This window comes from Hyaena hyaena, unplaced genomic scaffold (genome assembly GCF_003009895.1).
Source record: "Hyaena hyaena isolate Hyena2069 unplaced genomic scaffold, ASM300989v1 scaffold_64, whole genome shotgun sequence".
Taxonomy (NCBI): Eukaryota; Metazoa; Chordata; class Mammalia; order Carnivora; family Hyaenidae; genus Hyaena; species Hyaena hyaena.
Window position 1 is genome coordinate 1931601 of NW_024080698.1, and position 15231 is coordinate 1946831.

The 15231-nt window shown below is 41.0% G+C and overlaps 1 protein-coding gene across 5 annotated transcripts in view; it reads left to right on the forward strand.

Moving 5' to 3' along the window:
• Window positions 1–15231, forward strand: part of THADA (THADA armadillo repeat containing) — a 319486-nt gene that overhangs the window by 64085 nt on the left and 240170 nt on the right. The window lies entirely within an intron of this gene.

Sequence of the window (15231 nt, forward strand, 5' to 3'; positions counted from 1 at the left end):
AGTAATGAAAAAATAATTTCCTCTACTTTACTGGAGAATGAAAGACCAAGTCTCTAAAGAATATGAGATTGGGCAAGAAATGAATGGAAACTGTAATGTATAAGATTTAGTGGCAAAGTCATTCAACTCTTAATGACATAATATACAATCACATCCAAACCTTTATTCACATCTGCTTTGGCAAATGTGGCTAAATAAGACACTGTTTTTTTCTTTTATACTTTATTGTCAAGTTGGTTTCCATATAACACAGTGCTCATCCCCACAAGTGCCCTCCTCCATGCCCATCACCCCCCTGCCCCTCACCCCCACCTCCATCAGCCCTCAGTTTGTTTTCATTATTCCAGAGTCTCTCATGGTTTGCCTCACTCCCTCTCCCTAACTTATTTTCTCCTCATCTCCTCCCCCATGGTCCTCTGTTAAGTTTCTCCTCTTTCACTTATAAGTGAAAACATATGGTATCTGTCCTTCTCTGCCTGACTTATTTCGCTCAGCATAACACCCTCAAGGTCCATCCTCGTTGCTGCAAATGGACAGATTTCATTGTTTCTCATTGCCATGTAGTATTGCATCATATAGATAAACCACATCGTCTTGATCCATTCATCCGATGATGGACACTTAGGCTCTTTCCATGTTTTGGCTATGGTTGAGAGTGCTGCTATGAACATTGGGGTACATGTGCCCCTGTGCATCAGCACTCCTGTATCCCTTGGGTAAATTCCTAGCAGTGCTATTGCTGGGTCATAGGGGAGTTCTATTGTTAATTTTTTGAGGAACCTCCACACTGTTATCCAGAGGGGCTGCACCGGTTTACATTTCCAGCAACAGTGTAGGAGGGCGCCCCTTTCTCCACATCCTCACCAGCATCTATAGTCTCCTGATTTGTTAATTTTCGCCACTCTGAACAGCGTGAGGTGGTATCTCAGTGTGATTTTGATTTGTATTTCCCTGATGATGAAGGAAGTTGAGCATTGTTACATGTGTCTTTTGGCCATCTGGATGTCCTCTTTGGAGAAGTAGTAAGACACTTTTAAAAAACGTTTATTTAGTTTAAGATAGAGAGAGAGAGAGAGAGCGCGCGAGAGAGAGAGTGAGAGAGAGAGAGCATGAGTGGGGGAGTGGCAGAGAGAGGGAATCCCAAGCAGGCTCCAGAGAGCCTGACTCTCCAGCACAGAGACTGACATGGGATTCAATCTCATGAACCATGAGATCATGACCTGAGCCGAAATCAAGAGCCAGATGCTTAACAAACAGATGCCTAACCAGGCATCCCTAAATAAGACACTTTTTAAAATCCCTAAGTGTCCTATGAATTTTATTTAAAACATTAATAATTAATGAACAATAACTAAGCAATAATCACTCTGGGAAGCCATGTTTATTCTTTTTATGCAGAGAAAATCTTTTAAATTTCCCATTTCCGTAGTGAATTGTAAGGACTTGTTGAGAACTAAGATGTTTTAATATTTAAGTTCTAAATCTTGCTGTCTTTGGTTTTTGGCCTCTAAGTTTTTATTTTTACGCCCAGTCCATAGTTGAGTCAGATATTCCCTTCTTTGTAGAACTTTGATACTTGTTTTTAAAGTTCCTATTATGGGGGCAGCTGGGTGGCTCTGTCATTTAAGTGTCCGACATCGGCTCAGGTCATGATCTTGCAGTTTGCGGGTTTAAGCCCCTCATCGGGCTCTGTGCTGACGGCTCAGAGCCTGAAGCCTGCTTTGGATTCTGTGTCTCCCTCTCTCTCTGCCCTCCTGCTGCTCATGCTCTGTCTCAAAATAAACAAACATTTAAAAAAATAAAAAAACAGATTCTCATAATGATACTGAGTCATTTAGACACAACAATAGAGGATTCCTGTTCTCAATGAGTAACCTCCATCTCAGCTCTGTTAGTGATGTCCCAAGGTTTTATTTATTAATTTTTTCTCCTTGATCTCAGGGAATGGTTATATTAAATATTAAGAGCACTGACAATCTGATCTGCACTTCTAAGCACTTTTTTTAATCCACCGTATCTTGCTTTTTCCCTATGGCCTTCTTATTGGTAATTCAATTTAGATTAGGTCATTGTCATTATTGCCTGTGCCTGCAGCTCAGGCTTTAAAATAGCCCCCTGATGTTTTAGTCTGCACTAAACCTCAACTATATTTGATGGTGGTGAGGGAGGTTAAGATGACTTTTGTTGATATGTAGCTTTCTCAGTGGATCTCACTTGGACAAATCATTTTGTCCAATTTCTCCATGCTTCAGGGTTGTATTACCTTTTAAAAATGTGCATGCGCATGCACCAGCCTTCCTGCACATCTGTCCCTGTTTAGTTTAGTGGAAATAATAAACGTGAACCTTGACATAATAAACATAATGTTTGACCAAAGAATGACTGGAGTGGAGAATTTAGCTTATGAAATAATTGAAGATTTGGAAAATCTCTAAGTTACGAAAAATGACCATACTGAAAGAGCTTGAGGAAATGAAGGTAACGTTTCTCAGTTAACAATAGTAATAAAACTAACCAGAGCTCAACAAAAAAATAGCTCTGTGTTACCATACTTAGGTGGATGGATTAAGGCATTGGAAAAGCCACTTTGTAGTCAGCGAACCTGATTTACTGGCACAAAATAGTCTAATGACCAATTAGTTGAGTATACAGCGTATGTAATTTGATTTCAGTCTGTGGGTTTTATGCTTATCTTAGAATACTTATCCACTGTGAGTGAGATAGCTTTGTGGGTAGAAATTGGACTAATCTGCTTATAACAATAATTTGCTCCAGTGATTTGCTCAAGACAACACAAAGGCCTAAACACCAGCTATAGCCTGCCCTGTTTATTTCTGTGGTACAGATTGAGGCCATAGCACTTAATAGGAAAAACAAAAAAACAACTCCTCTCTGCTCCCCCCGCCCCCATCCCTAACTGTCAGTATTTTTCTTTTTTCTTTCTTTTTTCCTGGCTGTGTGGAACAGGAGAATCAGCATGGTCTGATTCCTCCCACCCCACACCCTCAACCACCATCTCCCTCAGTGTTAATTCAGTCAAAAAGCTTTTTTAAGGTTTGTTTATTTTTGAGAGAGAGAGAGTGTGAGCAGGGGAGGGCAGAGAGAGAGGGAGACACCAAATCCGAAGCAGGCTCCAGGCTCCAAGGTGTCAGCACAGAGCCTGACGTGGGGCTCAAACTCCCGAACAGCGAGATCATGACCTGAGCCGAAGTCGGACGCTCAACCGACTGAGCCACCCAGGCGCCCCTCCCTCAGTGTTTAGAGGAAGGAATGTTGAGGTAAGAATTAGAGCTGAGTTCTACCTACCAGCCTTGCTGACAAGTGCTGTGTCCTCTCTGATAAGGCGAGAGGGTACCTCTTTCTGAGGCTTCTTTCTAGCTCTGAGCATCCTACTCATTGCACAGTGCTGATTTCTAGTTAGTTCCTCGTTGGGAAAGTCTGGGGATTTGGGGCATGAAAGATTGCGGGAAGTTGGATCAGTTTTTAGTCAACTTCCTTTAGAATGGTAAACTGATCTCCTTGGAGTGTTTTGTGAATTAATAGCATTTAGTAAGAGTTTCTTGTGAAGAACCTTGAATCCCTTATAAGAAAGTTACAGTCTGTATGACCTACTCAAGATGAAAGACACTGTGTATTTTGTATTAAGCTGACATGGGAGTGAAATAAAACAATGATCCTTCAGACAAAGAGGATGTCTCCTGTCTTTGTGGCGAGGTGCTTGCTACCAAAATAAGGCTTGGTGCTCTCCACGGCTGTGTTTGGTGACTGCATAGAGATGGCACAGAGAAGCAAGAACTGCGTCGCTCAGGAGCCTTTCCCTTTTCCTTGCTGACCTCTGGATTGTGTGACGAAGAACCAGAGCAAACAGCCAGAGTCATCGCATTGTTCTTGGGAGCCTTGCCTGGTGCCACTTTTACCATTCAATTCCTTCATTATCATAAGGACCAGCCACTCTGGAGTTTTGAAATCACTTCCTCATAAAGTAATCTTTCCTTGCCAGGACTAGACAGAAGGTTCATTGACTAGTCAGAGCTCTAGATTGGGCTATAGTGTCTTTATAGGCACCGTGGCTTCACCATGGAGAAACCTTAAAGTTCCAGCCCTCCTTTTCTACCCCTGTTTTTTTGTGTTTGTCTCCCCGCCCCCCCCCCCCCCCCCCCCCCCGCCATTTATTTGGCTAACTGAAGCCACAGCTAATGTGCAGGCCCTGGCACCAACCATGGTTGTCCTTGCTTAGTTATTCAATAAAAGGTTTCTTGACCATCTACTGTATGCCAGGTGCTGGGTTAGAAAACGCTCTGTCTGAAATGCTGATGCATAGGAGCACATGTACCCCAATGTTCATAGCAGCACTCTCCACAATAGCTAAAAAATGGAAAGAGCCTAAGTGTCCATCAACAGATGAATGGATCAAGAAGATGTGGTTTATCTATACCATGGAATACTACATGGCAAGGAGAAACAATGAAATCTGGCCATGTGTAGCAACATGGACGGACCTTGAGGGTGTTATGCTGAGCGAAATAAGTCAGGCAGAGAAGGACAAATATCATATGTTTGCATGTATAGGAGGATTGGGAGGAACTTAACGGAGGAACAAGGGGGAGAAGAAGGGGGGAAATGGTGGGGGAAAGGGAGAGAGGCAAATCCATGAGAGACTCCTGAATGCTGAGAAACAAACTGAGCACTGATGGATGTGGGGGGGAGGGGGGAGATGGGCATGGAGGAGGGCACTCGTGGGGATGAGCACTGGGTGTTATATGGAAACCAACTTGACAATAAACTATTTATAAGAAGAAAAAAAAAAAAAGAAAACGCTCTGACTGTTGAGAGTATGCTTTGGTAGTCCAAGACTGCGGTGAACCTAGAGGCAATTGCTAGGGTCTCAATTTGAAACCTTGAACTCTGTAAAACTAAGTGGGACATGTGAGAATCTGAACAGAGAACTGAGGCCATGATTGGCTCAGTGTTTTGGGGGACATTCTCATCAGGAGCTTTGGGTACTTACAATATTTAGGGTCACTGCTTTCATTATTTGGAATAGTAACCCAGTTAATCATATCTCATTGAATTTCAAAGCAATTTTGTGATTATGTAATTTTTATTCTTATGCACTAAGAAATCAAGCGATTTGTTCACAGCCACAGATCTAGTTCGTGAACAGGCTGGCACTAGAATCCAGATATTTTTGGAAATTCGTACTGCTTCAGAGATTAGCAGTTTAACAAAATTTATTAATCACCTGTTATATATAAGAAATTGTGATCGGCATCACAGAAAAAGTATGGATAAGACGTGGTTTTTGTTCTTAGAGGAATTTGCAGTCCAGCATCTTAATCTTTGGGATTAGAGACATAAACTACATAATTTACAAGGCAGAAACGAAAGACCAAGGAAACATTCCTGTAGGGGCACCTGGGTGGCTCAGTCGGTTATGCATCCAACTTTGGCTCAGGTCATTGTCTCATGGTTCGCAAGTTCGAGCCCTGAGTCGAGCTCTGACAGCTCAGGAGCCTGGAGCCTGTTGCAGATTCTGTGTCTCCTTCTCTCTCTTCCCCTCCCCTGCTCATATTCTCTCTCTCCTCTTTCTCTCAAAAATAAATGAAAACTTTAAGAAAAAAGTTCCTTTAACTGAGCTGGCTGTCCCAGGCAGTGGGAAGAACAATTAATGACATCTGCTCGTTCTAATGGTGACACCCCTGGTCCATGGAAAGTACTTCTGTTCATACATTCTTTTCTAGATACCATACCACTCTTTCTTTGTCAACCTGGTTTTTTAGAATGGCACTCTTAACAGAATTTCTAAGTTACGGGTCGCTCATTTATTCAGCACGTATTTGTTGAGCTCCTGACTGGATGGCAGGCCCTGTCATAGGTGCTGGGAACAGAGAAGTGGGTAGGACAGAAAGTGTGTCCCTGGTGTCATGGAGTTTATGTATTACAGGGCGTTTAGCAAAAATAAGAAACTACCAGATAGCAATATGTAATCTGATGTGATAGTTTGGTGGTAAGGAAAAATCTCTCTTTCTTTTTTTAAATATTTATTTCCGAGAGAGAGACAGAGTGTGAGCAGAGGAGGGGCAGAGAGAGAGAGAGAGAAAGAGAGAGAGACAGAATCCAAAGCAGGCTCCAGGCTCTGAGCTGTCAGCACAGAGCCCGACACGGGGCTTGAACCCAGATCGTGACCCAAGCCGAAGTCAGACCCTTAACCCACTGAGCCACTGAGGCATCTCTCTCTTTCCTCTTAATGCTAATGTAAGCCAAGACCTGAATGACAAGAAACAGCAGCTTTCTGAGGGAAGAACTTTTTAAAACAGGGGGAATAGCTAATGTAAAAAACCTTGGTGCATTTAAAGAACACGAATGGTAAAAGATGAAGCTGAATGAGGTTGTTCAAATATGTAGGACTTTGTGAGTCAGGATACGGACTTTGGGTTTTGTGTCCCCTGGATTTGTCTTTTCTGAAAGTCTCCAACCAAATGGATGTAAAAATAAAAGGTATCTTGAGAATTGTACAAACAGACATCCACATGTATGGATCTTAGTAGCTTTAAGATCATCAGCTGATAAAGTACATATATATATATGTGTTATGGAGTTGCGCGGAGGAGAGGAGCTGGATAACATTTGAGAAACTACACGAATATGTATCTGGAGATAAAGATTTTGTTCCCAGAAAGTATACTATATCTAAGTTGGTTTTAGCTTTCTCTGGACTCTTTTCTTACCTGTACTTGGAATCTTAGATCCACTTGTTCAGTATCATCAGTAGATGATTTTAGGTTAGTGCGTGGAAAATTTGTTCGAAAGCAAATACCTCTTTTAAAGCTGTGGATGGTTTTTCTCTTCGTAACCTAATGGCTACGCTGCCCTAAGTATAAGGGTGTAGCCTTCTCCCACTTTAGTTCAAAGTCCGTAGTCTGACTTGGTTTTTTATGTTTTAGGCAGCCAAAGGTTTGCTTTACAACTAAACTTATCGGATTATCCTTCTACTTTCCCTGAAAGCCTCCCTCTCTTTGTTTGTTTGTTTTTCCAGTTTCTTCTGTTTTCATCTGTAGGAATCAAAGCGTTTGTCTTTGTTTTGGATATCAGACCAATACCAATTTATTCCCCGCTTGGTGTCCTGTATATCATTTACTCTGATGTGATACACACTGTTCTCAGGTTCTAAGTGGATTATTCTGAATAGCCAGATTAAGAGTTTGTTATTTTTTGAAATTATTGTTTATAGCTGTTTTCCCTCAGATGATGATGGTGGTGATGGATAATGTTGAGCTTGAGTAAACACACATCTTGGGCTTTGTATCAGGGTTGGGGACAAATTCTGGTTTTGATCTCCAAAACAAACTCCTTTTTTCTTTGCATTATTCAGAATTATTTGAGTTATTAGCAGATGAAAGATAAGGAAAGTGAAATAAGGAACCATTGTAGGGGCAAAAATTTTATCAACAATTAGTGTAATAAATAGCTTTGTTTTTATTGATATTCACTCTTCTCAGGCCATTAACCTATAGAGTTGAATGAACTTTCATTTAGAGCCGCTCTTACACCTGGCAAAGGGAAAGTTTCTGTTTATGGGGAAAGGAAAGGAATTTCTTCCTTTTTGTGCCCTTAGTGATAACAGCTTGGTAAATAAATTATTATTTGGGAAATGAAGATATTGGCAAAAGGCTTAACTTTTACTCAGTTGAGATTACACATAATTAGTTTCCTGGCAATAGAGTCTTGATAATTTTCTGGAATTTTGCTTCATGTATTGAATTTAAATGTACTTTGCATTTAAAGTGTGAAATTAGTTGCTTTGTGTTTACAGGTGAAATAATTTCTTTAGGCCAGTGGTGAGTCATTCAGTTAATGTTGGAAAGTTTATTAACAGACATAAATATTCCCAGTTGTCCAAGAGAATTGGAATACTTCCAAATGAGTGAGACATAGTTCATGTCAAGTCAGTTACAAGCAGGTTATCCACTGAGTGGTTTTTCTGCAGGATATTTTAATTCTCCATCTAGCTTTCCATCCATGTCACTCAGTTTGTTTGAAAAATATTCTAATCTCCACTCTGATGGTATATGTGCAGGGAATGAAATCAATCTGCAGGATAACCTGAATAAAATATGACTGGGAAAGTAAATTTCTAAAAACCCGTATACTGTGTTAATATACTCCAAAGCACAGGAACTTGCTTTCTGAATTATGTGTAATTTGGAATTCTTATTCTACTCTCCGCTTCCTAGGGCACAGCATAGTACCAAGCATACCACTCGATACGTGATAGGTCTTTTTTTTTTTTTTTTTAATGTTTTATTTATTTCTGAGAGAGAGAGAGAGAGAGAGAGAGAGAGAGACAGCATGAGCAGGGGAGGGTCAGAGAGAGAGGGAGACACAGAATCTGAAACAGGTTCCAGGCTCTGAGCTGGCTGTCAGCACAGAGCCCAATGCGGGGCTCGAACCCATGAACCGTGAGATCATGACCTGAGCCAAAGTCGGATGCTTAACCGACTGAGCCACCCAGGCGCCCCTCCAAATGAATGAATGAAATCCACATAAGCAAAGAATAGAGAGTTGATAGAATATCTGTCATGAGCAGATTGAGCCAAATGTGGAACAAAATCTAAGACAGGCACCTTGAAGTAATACCTTTTTATTAAGCAAGGGCGTTAGTGTCAATCTACATTTTAATCCTCCCCATGTCACTCACAAGCTTTATAACGGGGAAATAAATTATCTATTTTTTTTTAAATGTTTTATTTATTTCTAGGAGAGAGAGAGAGAGACAGCGTGAGCAGGGGAGGGTCAGAGAGAGAGGAAGATACAGAATCCGAAACAGGCTCCAGGCTCTGAGCTGTCAGCACAGAGCCCAACGCGGGGCTCAAACCCATGAACCGCGAGATCATGACCTAAGCAAAAGTCCGACGCTTAACAGACTAAGCCACCCAGGCGCCCCAATTTGTCTATTTTTTAAACCTGAGTTTTAAAAATTAGCTTTCAAAATTTGAACATACTGTTAAGCATAGTGAGCACTATAATCAACAGCAGCATAGCTGGAGAAGGACTGTCCCAGGCAGAGAGAAGGTCAGGTGCCAAAGTCTTGAGAAGCATGGACTGGGGGGGTCGGTATTCAAGCAACAGCAGGTAAATCATTTGTGACAGGAGTGGAATAAGGAAAGAACTTGTCAAAGATAAGATCAGAGCAGTAATGAGGACTGGATAGTATAAGATATAGTAAGGACTTTGGCTTTTATTCTGAGTAAAACACGGAACCATTGGAGGTTTCGTGAAAAAAAAAAGTATTATGGCATTCTTTTAAAAGGATTTTTAAAAATAAATAAATAAATAAATAAAAGGATTTTTTTTGACAGCTGTGTTGAGAATAGACTGTAATAGTCAAAGCAGAGACACCAGTTAGGAAGTTACCATATGATTATAATTCAACAAAGCGATGATGATGGCTTGAAGAGTAGTGGACATAGTAAAGAGTGGTCTGAATTTGGATGTGATTTGAAGGAAGAACAGACAAGAGATACCCGATTGGATTTGATATTTAAGAGAAAGGATGATTCCAAAATATTTGTCCTAAGATGTATCATTCATATGCTACATCATATGTTACATCATATACTACATATGGGCAGAATAGAATATTAGAGGGTGATCAGCAGTTTATTTGGTGTATGTTAAGTTTGAGATGTCTAGCAGATACCACATTGAGGCTGCTCTGAGTCTGCTTAACTTTGCAGAGGCATGTTCTTGAAAATTTCTTTTCATGAGGGTTTCTGGGAGGCTGGCTTACTATTTGTCTCAAATTGTCTTTATCTTACCTCCACTTCAAAAAAAAAATTTTTTTTAATGTTTATTTTTGAGAAAGAGAGAGAGAGAGACAGAGCATGAGAGGGGGAGAGTCAGAGAGAGAGAGAGGGAGACACAGAATCAGAAGTAGGCTCCAGGCTCTGAGCTGTCAGCACAGAGCCTGACACGGGGCTCGAACTCACGAACTGAGATCATGACCTGAGCCGAAGTCGGACGCATAACTGATTGAGCCGCTCAGGCATCCCATGCTCTTTTTTTAAAAACAGAAGTTATTTCTTATCTCTTGAGTATTCTAAACATTTTTTTAAAGATCTTTGTCAGACTGCTGCATAAAATTAAGTTTCATGTGGAATGAACTTATGCTCAAACTATTGTTTTTTAAGATAGTTTTTCTTAATATAAAACTTATGTCTGTGCTTTGAATTTTGACTTGCTGACTATATGATTAGGAGTCTTTTTCATTTATCTGTTTATTCTCCTTTGGCTCATTCCTCTCTATCAGAGGAACTAGAGTAGATAGTGACGTTTTGGGTCTTCCACCTAAAGTAATACTGGGAAGGGTCCAGATCTTGTTGCCAACCTAGTAGTCAGCCTGTTTCCAGGTTTCCCTGGACCCACAGGGTTTCCTACTGCTGGAGCTCATGGGAAAGAGAGGAAGCCCCTGCCATTTCCCATTTCCTGGGAGTGAGGTGAGCTATTCCCCAGGAACTGACTTCCTGGCCATCCCTACTGCTTCTGGAGCTGCAACCCGCCAGACCTCTGATATCAGCTCTCTCACTGCTTCGAATTTCTATCCTGTTCTACCCAGATAATTATCTTGCTTCTGAGCCCAGTTGGTTTGGGAGTTCTCTTTGCATATTTTGGTTGTTATTAATATGTATTGAGGGCGTCACTTGTCAAAACGTAAGCCAGCAATTCCATCTCTATCAGTTGAACTGAAACTCTTTAAAGCTTGCTTTTCTCATACTAATAGATAATAATTTTAGAAAACAACCTGTTCCAAATGTATTAAATGTTTCACCAAAACAAACTCATTTAATCCTCCCAACACCTTTCATTTATAGAAGAAAGCGAGAAATGGGGAGGCTTCGTACATCGTCGTGGATCACACAGCTATTACGTGGCAGAGCGAGGATTTAAACTAAAAAACTTGTCTCCATACTGTTTCCTCCTAAACACTGTGATATACGGTCTCACCTGTCAGTTGGGGGGAATCATACTCTGTTGTTGTGAAAAGTCTAGCGTTGTATCTGATGTGTAGCAGGCATTCAGTAGAAGTTTATTTTTCTTTCCCCAGTGTAGGCAAATATATTTTCAGTATGATAATTTGTTTTTATTTTTTTATTCAGTAAGATAATTTAAACGCTTTCGTGTAAGTTCGCTTTTTTTAAAAAAAAATATAGCACGTTTCATTTTAGTAAAAAGGGCAGGAGTTCTGTGATTGAACCAATTTTCTGGTATGGTGGTGGGGGCAGGACTGGCCCGGGAGAAATGGGGAGCTGGGAAGCTAGGGAATCAGAGAAATAGGGTCCAGCGTAAAGTCCAAATTGTAGACCCGACAGCTGAAGGGTTCTGCAGAAAAGTTGGATCGATCCTGGGGAATTCCAGAGCAAGCATCGTGCGCACTTGCTGGTAGGAGCTGGTGCCCGGAGCTTTTCCCAGAGCTCCGGAGGTTCCCGGCTCCTCGGCAGTGGGCAGGGCTCTGGGGACGGCACTTTCCCAGATTTGACCTCCTTGAGTATTCTCGGATCTTTGTTTTCAAATTCCCCAAATTAACGAGGAGCGTTTAGTCTTAGTTTGCAACACATGAAGGAATAAATAGGCCCGGTTAATTGTTTATAGTTACGTTAGCCAAGAATCTAAATTAAGGAATTGCCTCTGGGGCCTTCAAGTATTTCCTCAGTCATCTCGTCTCCTACTTCCTCAACCCCCTAGGTGCGGGCTTTCCACCATTCTGCCAGCACATCCTCAGAGTCCACCTCATACTCTGCCCCTTCCGTGGCACTGTACTGGCCCCTTGTACACCTTGTGCCTAGTAGTTGCTTGAAATATACTGGAGGCTTTGAGAAAGGTCGTATTTGGAGGAAATTTTACTAATTTGTATGAATAGGGATAGGTGCTGAGATCATAAGCAAATACTTAGTTGAAAATATGGAGTGTGTGTGTGTGTGTGTGTGTGTGTGTGTAGCGTGTATGTTAGAATGGGAACCAACAAAGTGCCCAATCTTACTAGAACAGAAGGTCTATATAGGAGAGTGGAAGAATTTTTAAGGTTAGAATCAAGTAGGAGGGTTGGAACCAGACCATAGGTGACCTTTCAAACTGGAATGTTTGATCGAGATGGAAAAAGAATTAGATCAAGATTTGTTATAGTCACCAGCCCTTTTGAGTTCAGACACGGAAGGGTGATACATGGGGAGGTGGCCTGTTCTGGTCTCAGATCTGCCTGCCTTTTCAGATTGCTTGGTTTTGGTGGAACCTGTGTGTGCCAGGTCAGGGGGACCCAGGAGAGGTGCACTTTTTTTTTTTTTTTAATGTTTATTTTTGAGACAGAGGGAGAGAGAGCATGCGTGAGTGCATGAGCTGGGGGAGGGACAGAGAGAAAGAAGGAGACAGAGGATCTGAAGCAGGCTCTCTGTAGAGAGCCCGACGTGGGGCTCAAAGTCACAAACCGTGAGATCATGACCAGAGCCAAAATTGGATGCTTAACCGACGGAGCCACCCAATCACACCTCACTGACAGTGGGGACCATTACTTAACTAGTATTTATTGTACTAGTATTTCAGCACACTTGCTAGGAAAATAAGGAAATAGGAAAAAAAAGCCTTATCTCTGACAGTTCCTTTTCTCCTATATAGTGGTTCGTTTTTCCTATATAATGATTCCCTTCAGGAGATTTGACCTTAGACTGCAGCACTTTTTAACGCCAGTCCTGCATGGCCGGTCGTCCTGTGGTGGGAAAGAGAGTAGGTCAGTGAAATCCACATGTAATCTTAGATCAATTAGTTTTAACTTTATTCACCTCTGTGACTTCCATTTTTTTGGATGACTGTTTCATGAAAGATGACTTTTGCTTTGGTTTTCTTTCCTTTTTTCTTCTCCCTGCTCACCCATTGTATTTTAATCCAAATATACTTAAAAAACAGTGAAGAATGAACAAAAGAAGACACTAATCTGTAACTGTATCACTAGCCCTTCACAGGGGCCCTCTGGATTTCAGTTTTCGATTGGGCAACTGTGTGAGGATTATCCCAAGCTGGCAATGTTCATAATAAACTAGAAAATGATTCCATGGAACTCCGTGCATTTATGTTAAGTTTTAAGAGAGATAAATCCAATGATGGGAAGTAACTTCAATTCCTATAAATATAAAAGTGCAGGAGGACTATTTATATTATGAAAGACTTCAAGCCTTATATGAATGAATTATTTTTATTATGAGAAGTTTCAAATGTAAATTTTAAACATATATAACATATGAACATAAAAAACATACCAAAATCTCAAACATACATATATGAAAGTAGAGAGAATAGTAAAATGAACTGCGATTAGCCATCACCCAGATAGATTCAACATTTATCAGAGTTTTGCCACACTTGCTTCGTCCGTCCCTTCCGTGATGGCTTGCTGAACTGTTATGAAGTACATTTCTGATTTGTTATTTCCACTCCTATGCACTTTTCTATGCAACTCTAGACAATATGGACACTTTCTTCCATGTGCATAATGCCATTGACACGTCCTATAAATAATTCTTAGGTGTCCTATAATACCCAGTACATATAAATTTCCTCTGTTCTTTGAAGATATCTCTTTTACATTTGTTTTGTGCAAGCGGGCATCTAACCAAGGTTCACACTTTGCATTGGTTGTTATGCCTTTGGATCTCTTTTAATCTCGTAGTTCAGATTGTGGGTGGCTGAGGGGGTGAGTGGGAAGAAGCAGGGGTGGGGTGAATTTTTTAAGCCATGCTAAAAGGAAACCTTTAAAATCACAGAGCCTGCTGGCGGTAGGGAGATTTGGTTATAATGGTTATGGCTGAAATAATGTATTTTTAAATGTTTAGTTATTTATCTTGAGAGAGACAGAACATGCGTGTTTATATGCACGCGAGCAGGAGAGAGACAGAGAGGGAGATGGGGAGAGAGAATCCCAAGCAGGCTTAGTGCTGTTAGTGCAGAGCCAGATGTGGGCATTTGATCTCCCCAGCTGTGAGACCATGAACTGAGCCGAAATCAAGAGCCGGACACTCAACAGACTGAGACACCCAGGTGCCCCTATGGCCGAAATAATATTTTTAGGCCCCTATCAAACTTCTAAAAATGTCTCCTTTAAAGTAGTATTTTTTGGGGGCGCCTGGGTGGCTCAGTTGGCTAAGCGTACGACTTCGGCTCAGGTCATGATCTTATGGTTCGTGAGTTTGAGCCCCGCGTCGGGCTCTGTGCTAACAGATAGCTCAGAGCCTAGACCTGCTTCCGATTCTGTGTCTCCATCTCTCCCTGACCCTCCCCTGCTTATGCTGTCTCTCTTTCTCTCTCAGAAATAAGTAAAACATTTAAAAAATTTAAAAAAAAGAATTTTAGAGTAGTATTGTTTTTAAAAAAATTTTTAATGTTTATTCATTTTTGAGAGAGAGAGAGAGAGAGCAGAGAAGGGGCAGAGAGAGAGGGAGACACAGAATCCAAAGCAGGCTTCAGGCTCTGAGCTGTCAGCAAGGAGCCTGATAATGGGGCTCAAACTCGTGAACCGTGAGATCATGACCTGAGCCAAAGTCTGATGCTTAACTGACTGAGCCACCCAGGCGCCGTATAGAGTAGTATTATTTATATATTTTTTGCTTTATGCAAGACACAAACAACTAAATTTGAGTTGCTATTTGGAATATTTAATTAGAAACTGAAGTTGTCGGGATGCCCAGGTGGCTTAGTCAGTTAAGTGTCTGACTTCGGCTCAGGTCATGATCTCCTGGTCTATGGGTTTGAGCTCCGCATTGGGCTCTGTGCTGACAGCTCAGAGCCTGGAGCCTGATTCAGGTCCTGTGTCCTTCTCTCTGCCCCTCCCCTGCTTGCTCTTTGTCTCTCTCTCTCTCTCAATAATACATAAACATTAAAAAAAAATCTTTCTGCAGAATGTTTTCCTCAGTTTAAAAAAGAGTATTTTTTCTTTGGACTTCATCTCTTTATTTTCACATATTTATTTTAGTCAAATCCAGTTATGATCCTCCTAAAATAATTGTCTCTCTACCACTGAATATTGCTATTTCTTAGGATAATGTTATATAATCTGGTAAGCCATAGGGTTAAAAATTTTTTAAAAATTAAATGGTCTTAAGCACTCCAGAATAACTTCATATAATAGAGCAGAATCCCACCAACAGCAAAGTCTAAATAATCTAAGAATTTTTATACTAACTGGCTTTA